Source organism: Clarias gariepinus, chromosome 18, assembly GCF_024256425.1.
Source record: "Clarias gariepinus isolate MV-2021 ecotype Netherlands chromosome 18, CGAR_prim_01v2, whole genome shotgun sequence".
In the NCBI taxonomy this organism is placed as follows: Eukaryota; Metazoa; Chordata; class Actinopteri; order Siluriformes; family Clariidae; genus Clarias; species Clarias gariepinus.
Window position 1 is genome coordinate 336,891 of NC_071117.1, and position 15,892 is coordinate 352,782.

Sequence of the window (15,892 nt, forward strand, 5' to 3'; positions counted from 1 at the left end):
CTAGACAGGACTTCAGATATGTGTAAGAGCTGTGATCACAGTCATACTGTGTTACTCTATAGGGATCGACATGTCTCCAGCAATGTGGGTCTGTTCAGTTACCTGTTTATGACTCCATCTCTGGGTGTTGATGAGTGAAATGTCTTCAGAGCTCAGAGATGTCAGTAGAACAAGTGGGATATACATCACCAGTCTCCCTGGAACATTCGCTATCGCTTCAGTTTGGTCTACAGAGATTATCTGGAAGACAGTGTCGAAGACCTTTACATTTTTTTTCAATATTTCAGTTTCTTTACATTTTTTTCAGTCTTGTCTAAAACTATATTTGCTGGAAATTGAATTAATCTTTAATATTGTCGGCATTTTCTGATAGTCTCCCCAGACTGTTTAAGTTCTACATGCTTCCCCATCTCTCTGCAGTTTGGACAGGACTTCAAGATGTCTGTAAAACATCCATGGTGAATAGGAAAAGAGAAAGAGCGCATACCTTCTGGACGAATGTCTCTTGCAGAACAGTTGGAGCTGATAGAATGTTAATGATGAATGTTGGATTCTGGGATAGAGACACAATCTCAGAATATGGGATGTTGGAGATGGTTGCAGAAGGAACACCACTGATGAGTGTTCCCAGGGACACCAGAGAGGAGGCACTGCTGACCTGTGAGGCAAACCAAAAACAAAAACAGAGCCTTACTTTTTTGGTTTTTAAATGCAATAAGGGAGGAGATGGTAAATGTTTGAACAGCAAGAGAATTGTGTTATGTACAGGTGGAAATCGCTGTAAATATACATGGTCTTGCTTTCAGTAACGTAGATCGACATTGCTGCCAGGTGTGCAGTGTACACTTACATTAAAGCCTGCATTAATGATGCTCTGGATGAGGGCGTTCACTTGGCCCTGGTCCCAGCCACTGATGTTACTGAGTGTGGATAGAGAGCTGATTATAGCATTGGAGGGGGCGGAGCTTATCTGGCCCACAGTCAGGCCCACACACTGGCTGCCCAAAGATTGAATGGTGGACGCAGATATGTTGGGGACCTTTGCCACCAGCACAGCTGTGACCTGAAGGGAGAAGAGGATTATAGGTCAGTCACGCTACTACGGAATAATTGACTGGTGAACGGACAGGGTCTTATTGATTCATCACCTCTGGAGTAATTGCTGTGCAGTAGTTGTTGATGCTCCTCAGGATGGTCTGGACATCTGAATCTCCAAGATCATCAAACATGGACGATGGAGAATGACACAGCAGTCCAGCTGGCAATCTATGAGAACACAAACCAACTTTCATAAATGCCAGCACAGAGGAACAAATCAAATAAGTAGCTTGGTGTGTAGTGTTGAGTGTAGTGTGTTACCTGAGTGGGCTGAAGTCAGGATTCTGGGTGTATAACTCTGTTGTGTAGTATTCGAGGACTATGGCTGATATTCCAGAGTTGTTGAACAGCTGAAGATTTTCTGAGTTCTCCAGCAACACACTTGTCTGAAGGACACAATACCAAACACACACAAAATGGGTGTGTGTTGTTTAATACAGTTTACAGATACCGTATATGAAGATGATCCGAAGCAATCACTTGTATAAATGTCTAAATGTCCAACATGAATACCTACAGATATCTAGGTATGGGTGTGTGAGGTTGTGTGTGTGTATGTTACCATGTTTCCTGATAGGAATGAATGCAGATCAGAGAGACTGATGAAAGTGATAAAGAATCCAATGTTGTCAGCAAACCATGCAGTGGAGTTCAGAAGAGGATCTGAGGAGTTAAAGCAGCGGGGCCTGCCATCTGCATCATACACATTCACATAGTTATGCTATAGTTATGAGGCCCACAAATATAAGAAATGAGTGTTCAGTACCATTCAGTACAGAGAGACAAAAGAGAGATTATTCTTATTCTAATTATGCTTACCATTGTTGGTCAGATATGCTCTTATAGAGCTGTACACATCAGCTGGAGCAAAATTAGTCGCAGAAAAGTTGTAGTTTTTTCCAAGGACAGACACCCTGATGAGACACACATAAACAGAGGTCACGTTAATACAGGTTTTACAAGAGTATTTTAGCCAACAGACAGGGGGAAGTGTTGATGCTGAGATCCTTATGTAATGCTTCATCCAACAAAGACTTACAGTTTCCTGTATGATAGACAGGAGGCCTCACTGAGCTGGGTGGAGCTGATGAGTTGGAAGGTGAGGTAGGGAAGGTAGTTAACCAGTGTGAAATCAAACCACTGTTCTACATCCGCTGGAGAAGAGGCCCTGAGAGCCTGAGGCCAGACACAGGCCAACGTGAGGCTGGCCAAAGCTGAGGACAAAACGGGTTCCTGTAGAGAGAAACATGGATTGCGCCATCAATCAGGTCAATCAAGAGTAAATAAAGGCAGGAAATCCACATGGACTAAAACGGGGATAAAATAACGCCTGGTATACCCTTTCTAGGTACTGATTGGTCATATTGTAGTTGTTGAGGAGCGTGCAGAGCTCAGCCCCATCAGTGACTGCATCTGGCCTGTTCAAGAACTCACTGAGTTCTTCCACAGAGATGGAGTCCAAAATCTTAAGGACACAGATCAGAGACAATGCACTCATTACATAGGGGGACTTGGGCAACTTACTGACAGCAACGTAAAACTTTTACTGAGCAATTAACCAATCGGACCGGTACGATAGATCAGAGATACCTCTGCCTGTCGATCAGCTGGGATCAGAGACAGGAAATCCTTCAGGTTAGGGAATCCAAAACTGCGGAAGAACTGGTTCAGGAACATGAAGAAGCTCCCACTGCTGTAATATCTCAGGCCTGCGAAGCAAAATATGCCACAAATAAAATAAATGCATGAATAAATAAATGTCTACAAAGACTTTAGACTGATAACACCAGACCAGTGAATGCATGACATTCAATTGCATCTCCTGATCACTGCCCGCACACAGAAATAGCCGAAGTCAGCAAATACACAAGCTGGAGCATGCATACTTAAAACAAACACACACACACACACACACACACACACACACACACACACACCTTGACTCGACTGGTACTGGAGATAGTCTAGTGTGTGATTGAAGACAGTGTTGGACTGTGTATTGGTGAGGTGACTGTACACATTATCAAGTCCTATCACTCTGTGAACACAACAACAGAAAAATCATGATGAATTGCAAATAAAATAGATAGAATAGATCTGTGTGTGCATGTTGAGGAGCTCACATCTCTCTGTAGGAGTCACCGCTGATGTTCATGGGGATGACTGACAGGGTGTTTGGACCAATCACAGGAAGAAAGAAGGAAAGGTAGGTCTGGAACCACAGGGCAAATTCTTCTGGGCTGAAACTTTGGAAGTCTGGTGCCAGATTCAAAAGTGTCACATTAAGGATGATTTCGGAAATTGCTGTAGAAATGCTCGAGTTCATCTGTAAACACACAGCAATATGGGTAAACAGCCTGAACACATGTGGACTTTAATAATTCTTGTGCACAAAATAAATGTGTGGCATCCAAAAGAAAATGTGTCCTGGATGTGGACTACAGAGATCCTCACTTGTTTTGAAGTCTGGTTGAAGGCTGTGAAGAAGCTGCCAAGTTGGATTAGATCTAAAGATGCCACCATATTGCTGAACACCTCTCTAAACACAGACTCATTTCCCAACACTCCTGAATCTGGCTGCAAGATGAACTGTGCCTTCTGCTCACTGGACAGCAAGCCTAATACTGCCCCCTGCCGGACAAAATATGCATGTCACACATTCTGTTCACACCAGGTCAAGTCAAGTCAAGTCAAGTCAAGTCGGCTTTATTGTCACTTCAACCATATAAAGTTAGTACACAGTGAAACGAAACAACATTTGTCCAGGACCAAGGTCCTACATTCAACATAAATTTACAACATAAATTAACAGGAAAACTAACTAGCTAACTAAGAGACCTATTTAGCTGACTAGCTGGGAACTATCTAAGTTTTTACAAAGAAGAGACAACATAAAGTGCACGTGCAAATGTGCAAACAAGAGCGACAAAGTGCCAGTGCGACAAACATGACATTACAATACTCTGTGGTGTTGAGGTAATGAGTTGAGGTAGTGCGAGGAGAAACGGTAAAAAGTAAACGTTCCGTAAGTAGCAGCAAGGAATAAAATAGTTAGTGCAAAAAAGATCAAGTAATGAATATTGTGCAAAAGCACATTTACAAGTTGGTGTGTACAATAGTTTGGTTGATCAATCCGTTTGTGGTTGTGTTGATTAATCAGTCCAGTCCCAATGTTTTGAGGTAGCTGAGTTGATCTGTGGCGGACGTACAGTCTGGACGTGTGTAACCGAATGCTTCGGTAACTTTCTCCCCGATAGCAGGAGTGTGAAGGATGAAAACAATAATGGAAAGCAAAGGGACAGTGATGCAGCGATTCTCCCAAACAAAACCCAGAGACCATCTTTTACTACTATACTCAACTGCTTATCAGTCAGGATTTAGGCCTCATCACAGCATAGAAGCAGCACTCGTTAAAGTAGTAAATGACCTCCTATTGGCCTCTGATCAGGGTTGTGTAACTATGCTTGTTTTACTCGACCTCAGTGCAGCGTTTGACACCATTGATCATGGGATTCTTCTTCACAGATTGGAAAATGTAGTAGGAATTAAGAGTACAGCCCTCTCCTGGCTCAGATCCTATTTGACCAATTGTTATCAGTATGTAAACTTAAATGGTGATTATTCTGCATGCTCTCAAGTGGAATTTGATGTTCCACAAGGTTCGGTTTTAGGCCCACTGCTTTTTTCCCTATACATGCTTCCTCTTGGCAACATAATCCGTAAACATGGTATTAGTTTTCATTGTTAGGCTGACGACACACAGTTATATGTCTCAGCAAAACCAGATAAGAAAAATCAGCTTACTAAATTTGTGCAATGTGTGCTCAGGACATAAGAGATTGGATGCTAATTAATGTCTTTCTGCTTAATCCTGATAAGACAGAAGTTCTAGTCACAGGACCGCATTCAGCTAGAATGATTGTTTCCTTTACATCTCAGGGAGCCCTCATGTCTGTGTTTCCTTCTGGCTCTCCCTTTTAGTTATCCTGTTATAGTTAGTCCTGCCGGAGTCTCTGCTTGCACTCTACACTAAATATACAATCGAATTATACATTATGTGACTGCGACCATACCTAACTGTTATCTCTCCTCTTCTGCTCTCCCCTCTTTTGTTCTCCCCCCCCCTCTCTCTCTTCTCTCTCTCCCCCTCTCTCTCTTTCCTCTTTCTGTTAAGCTACACATGTCGTTCCTGAGCTGCCAGTGTTCCAGACTCCCTCTGCCCTCCGGACCTGTCTGACCCATCCTGGTGCCCCGCTTCTGGTTGGAGATCTCATCGCATGGATGCCCTGTGTGTCTCTTTGGAAAGCGTCCGGTGTCTGGGGATGGTTTCACTCTACCATAAAGACGGTTCTGGTCTCAACTGCTGTTGACAGCTGTTTCTCTGAGGACTTGACTTGGCTGCGGTTGCTCGATAGTTCAAGATTGCAATTGTCTCTAATAACTACCTGGACTCCATATTTACATCAATTAACATCAACTGTTATAGCTGAACTGCCTGCCATCTAACACAATGTATAAATGCAGATCACTTCCTGCTTTCTGTTTCACCCAAATGAGGATGGGTTCCCTGTTGAGTCTGGTTCCTCTCAAGGTTTCTTCCTTTTACCATCTCAGGGAGATTTTTCCTTGCCACTGTCGCCCGCGGCTTGCTTACCAGGGACAATCTGCTCATCTTGATTCATGCACACTTACATTCCATACAGAATTTAATAATTCCTTTGATTGTGTCAAGCTGCTTTGCGACAATGACAATTGTTGAAAGTGCTATACAAATAAAATTGATTTGAATTGAATTGAACTGCGACCTCAAGAGAAACGAGCAGTTACTGCAACTGTGATGTTACTCACGCTGGAGAAATTCGCGTTCAGAATTCTGAGATCCTCCAAGGAGGCATAAACGGAGAAAATCCTCAGGTTATTTTTAAGCCAGTCATTGCTGCCAGAAGTGTCGGAAACACAGCCAGGATCTAAAATGATCAGAGACCATTAGATACATTCATCAAAACATTCCTTAATGGCTCTTGGGGCATTTTCTTTAGGTAGTCAATTATCTTAATTTAACCATGGTTGGGACTGTCACCTTTCTTTTTAAGGGCACTTTAAAGTAGCCTACGTACCTGGCAGGTCAACTCTTGACAGAAAGGGAAAGATCAAGGTAGTGAAGACTGAATGCTTCTGATCCTCATTCATGAGAGGTTCTAGACTACTGAGAGCTTCCACCCTAGGTTTTAGGAAAACAAAACAGGTTTTGTCATGAATTACTTCATATTCATGGCCTAAAGTACACATGTGGCAGTCTGAAATTCCCCTGTCCATCCTTACACAACTTGGTAGCTCTTGCAGTTGAAGTTCTTGGAACTGAGGCTGGAGAGAAAGTGTGTGGACACTGATGACAAAAATGGTCTTAGCCTGACCTGGAACCACTTGCTGATAAATGTGACATTCATCAGCTGTTCTGTGTTGAAGTTACTGATTATCACCTCCCCGATGGCATCAAGTATATTTGGGTCAGACTGAATGCTGCTGATGTTCTACAGGGAAGAGAATAAACTTCAGTGCACTGTTTGACACAAATGTACATTTTGACCACAGCACTGATAACATGGTCATACCATGATGGAAAACCTGTCCAATGCTTCATCCAAAGGTCCAGCAAAATTCTGGAAGAAACGTCTCCAAGCTTCTTTGGAGTAGATCACGCTGCTTGATAGTTCACATGTGAGCAGTGTGGCCAGATCATCAGAGGTTAGAACAACAGCCTTGAAAGAAAGGAAACAGAAAATTTCTTTTGTACACAACAGGACTGAGCGTGAGCAGAGGTGATTTCTATTGTTAGAGAACTCACTGATGAGCAGGCATAGTCAGGAATGCTGAAATTGCACAGCACTGCAGAAACATTTCCGGATGCAATCTCGCCATGAAGTTGTTGACTGGGTGGAGAAAAAGAATTATAGTACATACCTACTGTACTTAAACATTTTCTACAAAGTTTATTCTTTTTCACTTGATACTGTAAAACTGCCCACCTGTCTACACCAAAACAAGGGTTGTGGTTGATGATGCCAAGATTCAGTGTATTCAGATCAGACTGGTTCTGTTGTGACACCCAGGACTGAACCACTGATGAGTTCTCAAACAGCTGCAGTTCCGCAATGTTTACCCCCATTAGACCCCTTACTGTGCTCACATTCAGCATCTGGCACACACAAAAACAGTTCATCATCAAGTTACTCCACAGTCTTTCTTTATACAGTGATATCTTAGCATACGAACACCCCGCCTCATGTATTTTCGCCCTAAGAACTAAACATTTTGCAGGAAATTTGCCTCGGCACAACAAGCATTTTCGGCATAAAAGAGACCGAACCGAGCCGAACCGAGCTGAATCGGGGGCCTGCTACATTGTGCGCACTTCAGAGAGCCGTTCCAAACTTGTTTGCATCAGTGGAAAACCAAGCGAAGCAAGTTCACACATTTTTTTTTTGTTGGTTTATTGCATTTTGTGCAGGATTTAATAAATACATAGCACCACGCTTCCGAAGAATGTTAGCAGGAATGGCAGTAAGAAGAAAAGGGAACCACTTTCAGTTTTGTTTTTGAAGCAGCTGGTGCCAAAAGAAATTACAAAATTAAGATTATCTGAGATTTATTGTCTATTCATTTCATATTTGGTTTTATTTCAATGTCTTTTTTAAATTTTCTGCTTGTTTTTAGATGCAAAAATATGACCAAATTGGGAATATTGGTACATTTTTGGTGGCTGAAATGGATTATTTGCATTTCCGTTATTTGCAATGGGAAAATACTTAATTTTACCTTAAGAACTCGCTTCCAGAATGTATAAAATTTACAGTACAGTGGTTAATCAATCGGAATGTAGGTCCTACCGTCGCCGCGCTCGGCGGTACCGTTTGGCTTTGTGCGTTTGCTGGCTTTTACCGTTGAGTGGCGCTATATAACTACAGGCTGACGCCTCATGCCTTAGTTCATTCTCTGCTGGATTAATGAGACACAGAGTTTTAGAACTGCACGTAGTGGCGGATAAAATCAAGTAAAACATTGTAGTTAAACAAATTTATAATCACAGAACTAAAATGACGATATAAATGTAGAATTTAAATTAAATTAAATCTTATTAGGATCAAATTTAAACAAAATAACACAGTGAGCCTTTAAATTTTATCACGTGTAATTATGCGTGTGGGTTTTGTGTCGTCTTATATCTTGTGTTCTTTAAATTTATAGTAGATTTATTAACTAAAATAAATGACCATAAAAATTATAACATTGTCAGGACGTTCTACTGCGTCAGCTGATGTTGGTCATTCAGCCCCGCTTGTGTTTGTGCGTTATTATAAGAATGAAATGCAGTAGACTGTTATGATCTGTAACGGATTCGACCCATGTTGCATGGGCGGCACCATAAAGCACGGACACGAGGCGAGGTCTTACGGGAAAAGGGTAATTTATTTAGGTAAAATGGGGAAGGAAAGTGTTGAAGGAGGGAGAAAGGAAAGAAAGGGATAAAGATTGTGCATGTGCAGTTCCGGGGGCTGTGCCACACTGGCATGCGGGAACACAGCTGATGCTAAGTGTTGGTGCGAGTGGCAGAACTGAGCACGCGGAGGCAGCGCTCCTGCACACTCCCTCGTGACGGCGCTTCTCCCGCTGTCGATGGCCGGCGCGAGTTCTCGCTGACGCAAAAACCTAACCACACTTTTCCTCTTCGGCAGCGGGGCTGCGAGGGCGGGCACGGTGCGGGAGTGAAGATGCCGCGGGAGCTCGCGCAGCTCTTTCTCGCGCTGTCCTCAGCGCGGAGATCAAAGGGCGGAATTCTAGTGTCCTTGTTTAAAGCGCCTGGGCCGCGTCACATCTCCCCACTGACATGCTTTTTTTTTATATTCTCCATTACATCACGTACTTCCCAGACCTCAGACAAACCTCCGCGCCTTGCTTTTATAATGCGGAGCAAGCCCGAGATCATATTAACGTTAATTATCGCCAGCTGGCACAAATAGGCGGCTCCCGTCCCTTTGCCGGCTATTTAGGGAGCCTACGGAGTGAGGGAGTAGTTATAGTAGATTTGGGCGTACACCCATCACACGCGCACGCCGTGGCAGATCATCATAATTGTCCTAAACTTGTATTTCATAAGGTTTTCCGAGCGGTGGTACAGCGCAACGGGGGTCATTATTTACTATTAAACATTAAACGAATTTACAAAACTTAATGCCTGCGATTAAGCGCTGATTCTACGTAGGAAAGTAAAGAAGAGGATCCTGATGCTCAACATTCCGGAGACCAAACCCCATTTAAATTAAATTAACAAATATTGCATGTAAATAACAATAGCCCACGTTTAAAAAAGCATTTTTATTTAGATTATAAAAAAATAATCCTGCATCTGTTTTAGGTGTTCCAGCTGCCACTGTTCTAAAATTCAAATTAAATCAAATCTTATTAGGATCAAATTTAGGCACAATAAATGTTAACACAGTGAGCCTTTTGATTTTATCACTTGTAATTAGAAAAAAAGCGTGTATGGATTTGTGTCATCTTATTTCTTGTGTTCTTTAAATTTATAGTAGATTTATTAACTGAAATAAATTACCGTAAAATTAAAACAGTGTTAGGACGTTCTACTGTGTCAGCAGATGTCGGTCTTTCAGCCCCGCTTGTGTTTTTGCGTTATTATAAGAATGAAATGCAGTAGACTGTTATGATTTGTAACGGGTTCGACCCATGTTACTCAAAAAACTCAGTTCAGGTGTAAGTTAATGGATAGAAAGTAAATGTCTGTGCTGTTTGGGGGAGGGACGTGCTAATGATTTGGTCGGCTCTGTGTGTGTGTGTGTGTGTGTGTGTGTGTGAGAGAGAGGGGTGTCGCGATCGTTTTCAGTGAAACAAAGACTCAGCTGAAAAATGTTAGGCACATCAGTCACTTAACCCCCAATAAAAGGTATTTGAGTGTTATGATAGTTGTAATATAACAGATGCGCACTGAATACTAAACCTAAACCAGGCACGGAGATTAATGAACCAAGATAGCCCCCATACCCGTTTAAAAAAAAAAATACCAAAGAATATTATTGTGTATAGACTGATTAAAAACAATGCAATTTATGCTATCATAAGGAAAATCTCAAATTCTTCCATTCCAATGATTAAAAAAGGTAACAATGTCAACTTTAGAATCTAGAATCCAGGAGATTAAAATTACACAAATTGAAATCACTGAAAGTCTCCAGAAGAGCCTCAGATTCAAGAGGTTTTTAAAGTGTGGAGAAGTGCATTTCAGTTCCTCTGAATGTATAGGTGAGAACAGCCGATTCACACCTGGGGAGGGTGAATCATTTGTATTTGAATGTTGTCTGGCATTGTAAAGCACTATAGTGACACTAAAAGAACAACCCAGGATTAATAGGAATTCTTATACTGCATAAACATTATTTAGCACAAAAAAATTCCTCGCGCTCGGGAAAACTATGCGTGCGGCTGAGCGCTGGTTAGACTATAGGAAATTAAATCGGAGGGTTTTTATTTAGACTATTAAAAAAATAACCTGCGTCTATTTTTAGGCGTGCCAGCTGCCACTTTTTAGTTAGAAGTTTTCAATACAAAGCTTATAATGCCCACATGACATGACGGAATAAGGCACGGCTGGTGATGATTGGGGTTTGTTGGGTTACAGTGGATTTTACTACGCGGTGTGAGTGCAATGGCCATCCGTCTGCTCGCGCTGACTCTCGCTCTCCGCGGATGGCAGTACCGCCCCCCTCCCACCTCTCGCTCCTTTGAAGTCTCTGGGGCGCGTTCCATTTGCCCTGCTTGCATGCCGCACTTCCGCGTTGTTGCACGCGCGCTGCATACACAGCGCGTAGTAAAATCCACTGTAGCCCAACAAACCTCGAGTATTTTATAGCGCGTGGTGCAAGCCCGGGCAACGATAGCAACGATAGCTCACCAGTCATGTGTAATTCTGCGGTCCCGCTGCTTCGCATGTCTGAAGGAGAGGCCGCCTAACTAGTGAGCGAGGAGCGATATTGATTTGGGCGCACACCGTGACAGGCTGAAAAAACTGTGTCAGATTAATGTGCAAAAACTATATAATAAAACTATATAAGACTACATGCCTTTATAAGACTCAACTTTTATTTAAGCGCACTCACAATAACGGAAAAACGTTGTGATTTTGTAAGTGTTGTGATTTTTTTATAAGTGTTGTAAGCTGCGCTGTTCTGTATTGTTTTTGGTGAACTTGAGCGCGTCAGAAAATGAACGCAAACGTTTTTTTAAATGGTCAGAGTCAGTCTGCTTGCTGTTTTCCCGACGCGTTCATAATCATGGAAAACTTCATGCATGCGGCTGAGCGCTGATTAAAACTATGGAGTAAATTAAAGAGGAGAATCACGATGCCGAGTCGAAGTCCTGAGCCCAAACCTCATTTAAATTAAATTAACAAATATTATAAGTAAAAAAACAATAGCCCATGTTTAGAAACCGTTTATAAATTCTTTCCGACACGAGTTGGCCCGGTGTTATGCGCAGAGCGCCGGGAGATTTCCTGAAGCTCCGAAATCACTGGGCATGTTTTCTAAATAGCCGCTATCTTTAATAACTGATGGAGGTTTTGAGCTGTATACACACGCATTCCTGCCTAAACAACTCTTAAAACTACACCTGTAACACAATAAACAGTAATATTTCAAACATTCTGCAGGCTGATATTTGGAGAAAGGAAAGAATAATGAATAAACCAGTTGTTGGGTCAAAATAACCCAACCAGGTGTTCATTTGTAAACTTGACATTTGTATCTCATAAGAGCCAACATGAGCAACCCAACAATGTGTTTAAAGTACCTGAAATAATCCAGAACTTAAATAACAATAAACCGATACAGAGATACGCTGTATAACGGTCACTGTTGTATTTACGGCAACGAGCGAAAATGTCACTTTGCGCCACCTGGCGGCCATTTTACGAATGACTTTGAAATGCAACTGATTTATTTTGGCCGCTGACGTTTTTACGCGGCGGTGAGCGCGACGGTAATAACCATTCCAATTGATCAACTACTGTATATGCCAAGATACCTCTGTATAATAACTCAAACCTCTGTTCATTTTATGTTTTATACCTTGAGAACAGCAGGGTTTAGACTGATAAATGTGGTGATGTCCATGATGATATTCTGGGTAGAAAGAGCTTGTATATCCTCCAGAGGAGCTCCACCTACACACACATAGATAGAAAAAATTCTTAAAGAATCCAGTTCTTTGTGTGTGTGTGTGTGTGTGTGTGTGCATTCATGTGAATTCTTTAAATTCATTTCCAATACTGCTGTTTAAAAAAAAAAAAAACTAATTTATGTCTTTGCTTGTTTAATACTGTCTGTAATGTGGATGCGTGCTTTACCCAAGTAAGGTCTTATGAGTTGGTAGAATGTCAGGGTATTGCTGTGTTCATTGCTGAATGAAGAGTTGGCGATGATGTACAGAACAGATTTTTGTTCAATAGAACATGACGACAGATCTGGAGACAGGACCGTCCTGCATAATGAAAAAATCTAGGTGAGAACTACTGTACTCATTTTATTTTCAAATTTCTTTCATTTGTTCATCAATGTTTATGGAAGGGTGTGCCTACGAGGGTGTACTTACTTTAGGCTCTCAGCAGTGATGGTTTGCAGTACACTGACGTTTAAAGTACAGATGTTGGAACCGATTGCGTTTATTTCCGCACTTTCCAGATAGTGATCCTCCGTGCTCAAATACCTCATAATCAGTGCTTGACTCTACAAAACACACAAACATTATTCTTGTAGCAAGCACATCAGGGTCTGAGCACTGAAAATGAGGACCTGTAGGATCACAGATCCTCTCTCTCTCTCTCTCTCTCACACACACAAACACACACACAGACACACACACAGACACACACACAGACACTTTACCATGTGTGGGTCCCAGGGTCCATTGTTCGGGTCCATTAAAGAGTAAAGTGTGTCAATCATGTTAATGTTCCACTTGCTGATGTCATCTGTAGTGGCCACACGAGACGTGGAGCCCAAAAGCTGCAGCACACCATCATCAAGGCCTGATGGGTAAATCTACATATGGACACAAAATCAGCAATTAACACACACTATCCAAATTGGGGAAATGCAACATACACGCAAAGACAAAATTTCAACTCTCAATGCAAAACAACCCAGTTTTGGCAGAAGTACACTTGGACAACAAACAAGCTCCCAATATCACATTTAACCCAACTCTGTCAGGAAGGTCAGAATCCTATAACTGAAATGACACAAACAATCTCTTGTTTCCTGTAGTGTGAAAGACTCCAGCATTCAGTGCTGCTGACCTGGTTTAACTTTTTCAGAATGACAGTCTGGAGGCTGATGTCCACCACTTTCTCAGTGATGGCTGCCAGGTTGTACTGCAGGACGGAGATGTCCAGATACAGATCAAACTGGGTGGAATTAAAGCCGAAAGGGAACGACGGATCTGAAATCGTCACCGCTGAGATGTCGCTCACTGTTACACACAGAACAGGAAGTCAGTCACGGACGGAGAGAATCTGAAACTATATCTCTCTATCTCAGTGTGCTTTACACTGTGAATACTGTTACCTGTTGCATCTTCTGAGTTGCATTTCGTAAAGAATGTCCTTAGGATCTTGATCGGGATCTTCTGCTCTCTCAGGACTGACAGGATCTCCCTCTTTACATTCTGCAACAATAAGCACAGACAGTAGGGTAAATGAGTAAAACTTATCTAACATTCCATAAACAAATGAAGCATTTTTCACCAAATGAAAACTGAACATGTTTACATACAAAGCTAAGTTTGTCGCAGAGGTCTGATGTGAAGTAGACAGCCAGGATGCCAAGTTGATGCACTGTCTGCTCGTTCCACGTTGACGGATTGCTGATTAAAATATCAATGTTTGTGAGATCTTATTCATGTACAGTATAATACAAAAATGATTCATTTAAAAAATGTATTGTAACGAAGGTTCAGAAAAGTTGTTTTCTTCAAGCTCTGTCTTACCCATAAGCAGTGTTTCCACTGAGGAGCAGTGACAGTACAGCAGTTATCTGGGAGTCAGATAGATCTCCACAGTTCTTTAGGTTCTCCAAAATGAGAGGGTCAGAGTTCTGGATGTAGGAGGCGTCCAGTGTGCAAGCCATATTCCCCAGCATCGCCACCTGATCCCTGGTCAGACTCACACCAGATATATCCTACAGATTTACAAACCATAAGGGAAAGATAGATTATAATGGTGGAAGCCAAAAGAAGAAGACTGTTGTGTAAAATTCAGAGAAGACGTGAGACAGATGCCTCAGATGTGGAAGCGGTTCGACAAACAGGAATAAGAAGTAAGCTAGAATTTCTACTAATTGGCCAGATGAACTGAGCTCTGCAAAAAAAAAATTGAGGAAGTAAAAACGAGAGTGTGTTGGATGCCCCAGAGAGAGAAGGGTGGATGAAGCGGGGTTGGAAATTCAGGGCATTAGTAATGATGAAGTGAAAACAGCTGGAAATAGGATGGAGAATGGAAAGTTGTTGTTAATTGTTGGCTGATCCAGGTGACATACCAGTGAAGCATGGATATGTTAAGGAGAGATGGCAGTGGAGTTCCTATCCAGTTTGTCTTCTTTACATAACAATAATGTGTTAATATTGAGTGTGTTGGTCTATGAACATGTTACTGTGTATCTTTTACCAGGCAGTCCTTTGCAGCGTTGAACAGGATGGTCTGTTTGTCAAGGACAGAGGAAAGAATGGAAAAATCTGCACGGCCCAGGGCAGTGAAATATGACTGGCAGGTCTCCTTCTGTATATTCTCATAGCTACAAAACAAAGACACGCATTAGAGAGAAGATATGACCATATTCTGTGATGCTTGAAATGTTTACGTTTGAATGCAGGGGAAGTGTGCGTTTTGGTACACAGAGGAGTAATCAAAAGAAGTAAAGCTGTCTTCTTCCCTTATACAGTACGTTATTCAATATATACAGTACGCATCAACGACCTGCTACATGTGTATGTGACTGTCTTACATACCTGTAGTACAGAAGCAAATCAGAGGGGACATCAGTAAAGCTAAAAGATGGATCATCTTTTACAAAGTTGTACATGCAGACCAGCTGAAACACAGAACACAACGAGTTTGTGCGGGATCTCATGTAGCCTCGAAGGTTTAAGTCTCAACTTATTGCGCTGTTCCAGACCATGTGCAGAATGTAAACAAATACAGTGTATGAGTGTATGTACCTGAGCCTCTTCCAGGAGGACCTTGTCTCTGCCTGCACGTGGTCTACAGGCTCTCACTAGGTCTTGGGTTTTCTGCAGTGGAAGAGTCTGGACTGCGCTACAGGAGAACCCTTGTAGTACTGATACTGACAGACTGTGGGGGGAACACACATAGTCACACACAGATATACACAAACTGATGAAGGAAAACACATTTTACTGCGCTGCATCAGAAACTTGCAGTAAGCATTATCTGCCTTGCTCACCCAATGGTATTTAACCATGTGATTTAAGTGAGAAAACCTTTGTGTGTGTGTGTGTGTGTGTGTGTGTGTGTGTGTGTGTGTGTGTGTGTGTGTGATTGTAACTCACTCTTCTGGATTATCACTGGCACTGGCCACTGCACCAAACAACATCACAGCCTGGAGAAAAATAATCAAAGAAAGATCTCTACCGATGTGTACCGATACTCCGACATCCAAACTAGACAGGACTTCAGATATGTGTAAGAGCTGTGATCACAGTCATACTG

General features: G+C 42.1%; 1 pseudogene; it reads right to left on the minus strand.

The window, feature by feature from the left end:
- Positions 1–51: 51 nt before the first annotated feature.
- Positions 52–15,838, minus strand: LOC128506936 (uncharacterized; annotated as a pseudogene).
- Between the last annotated feature and the right edge of the window lie 54 nt (positions 15,839–15,892).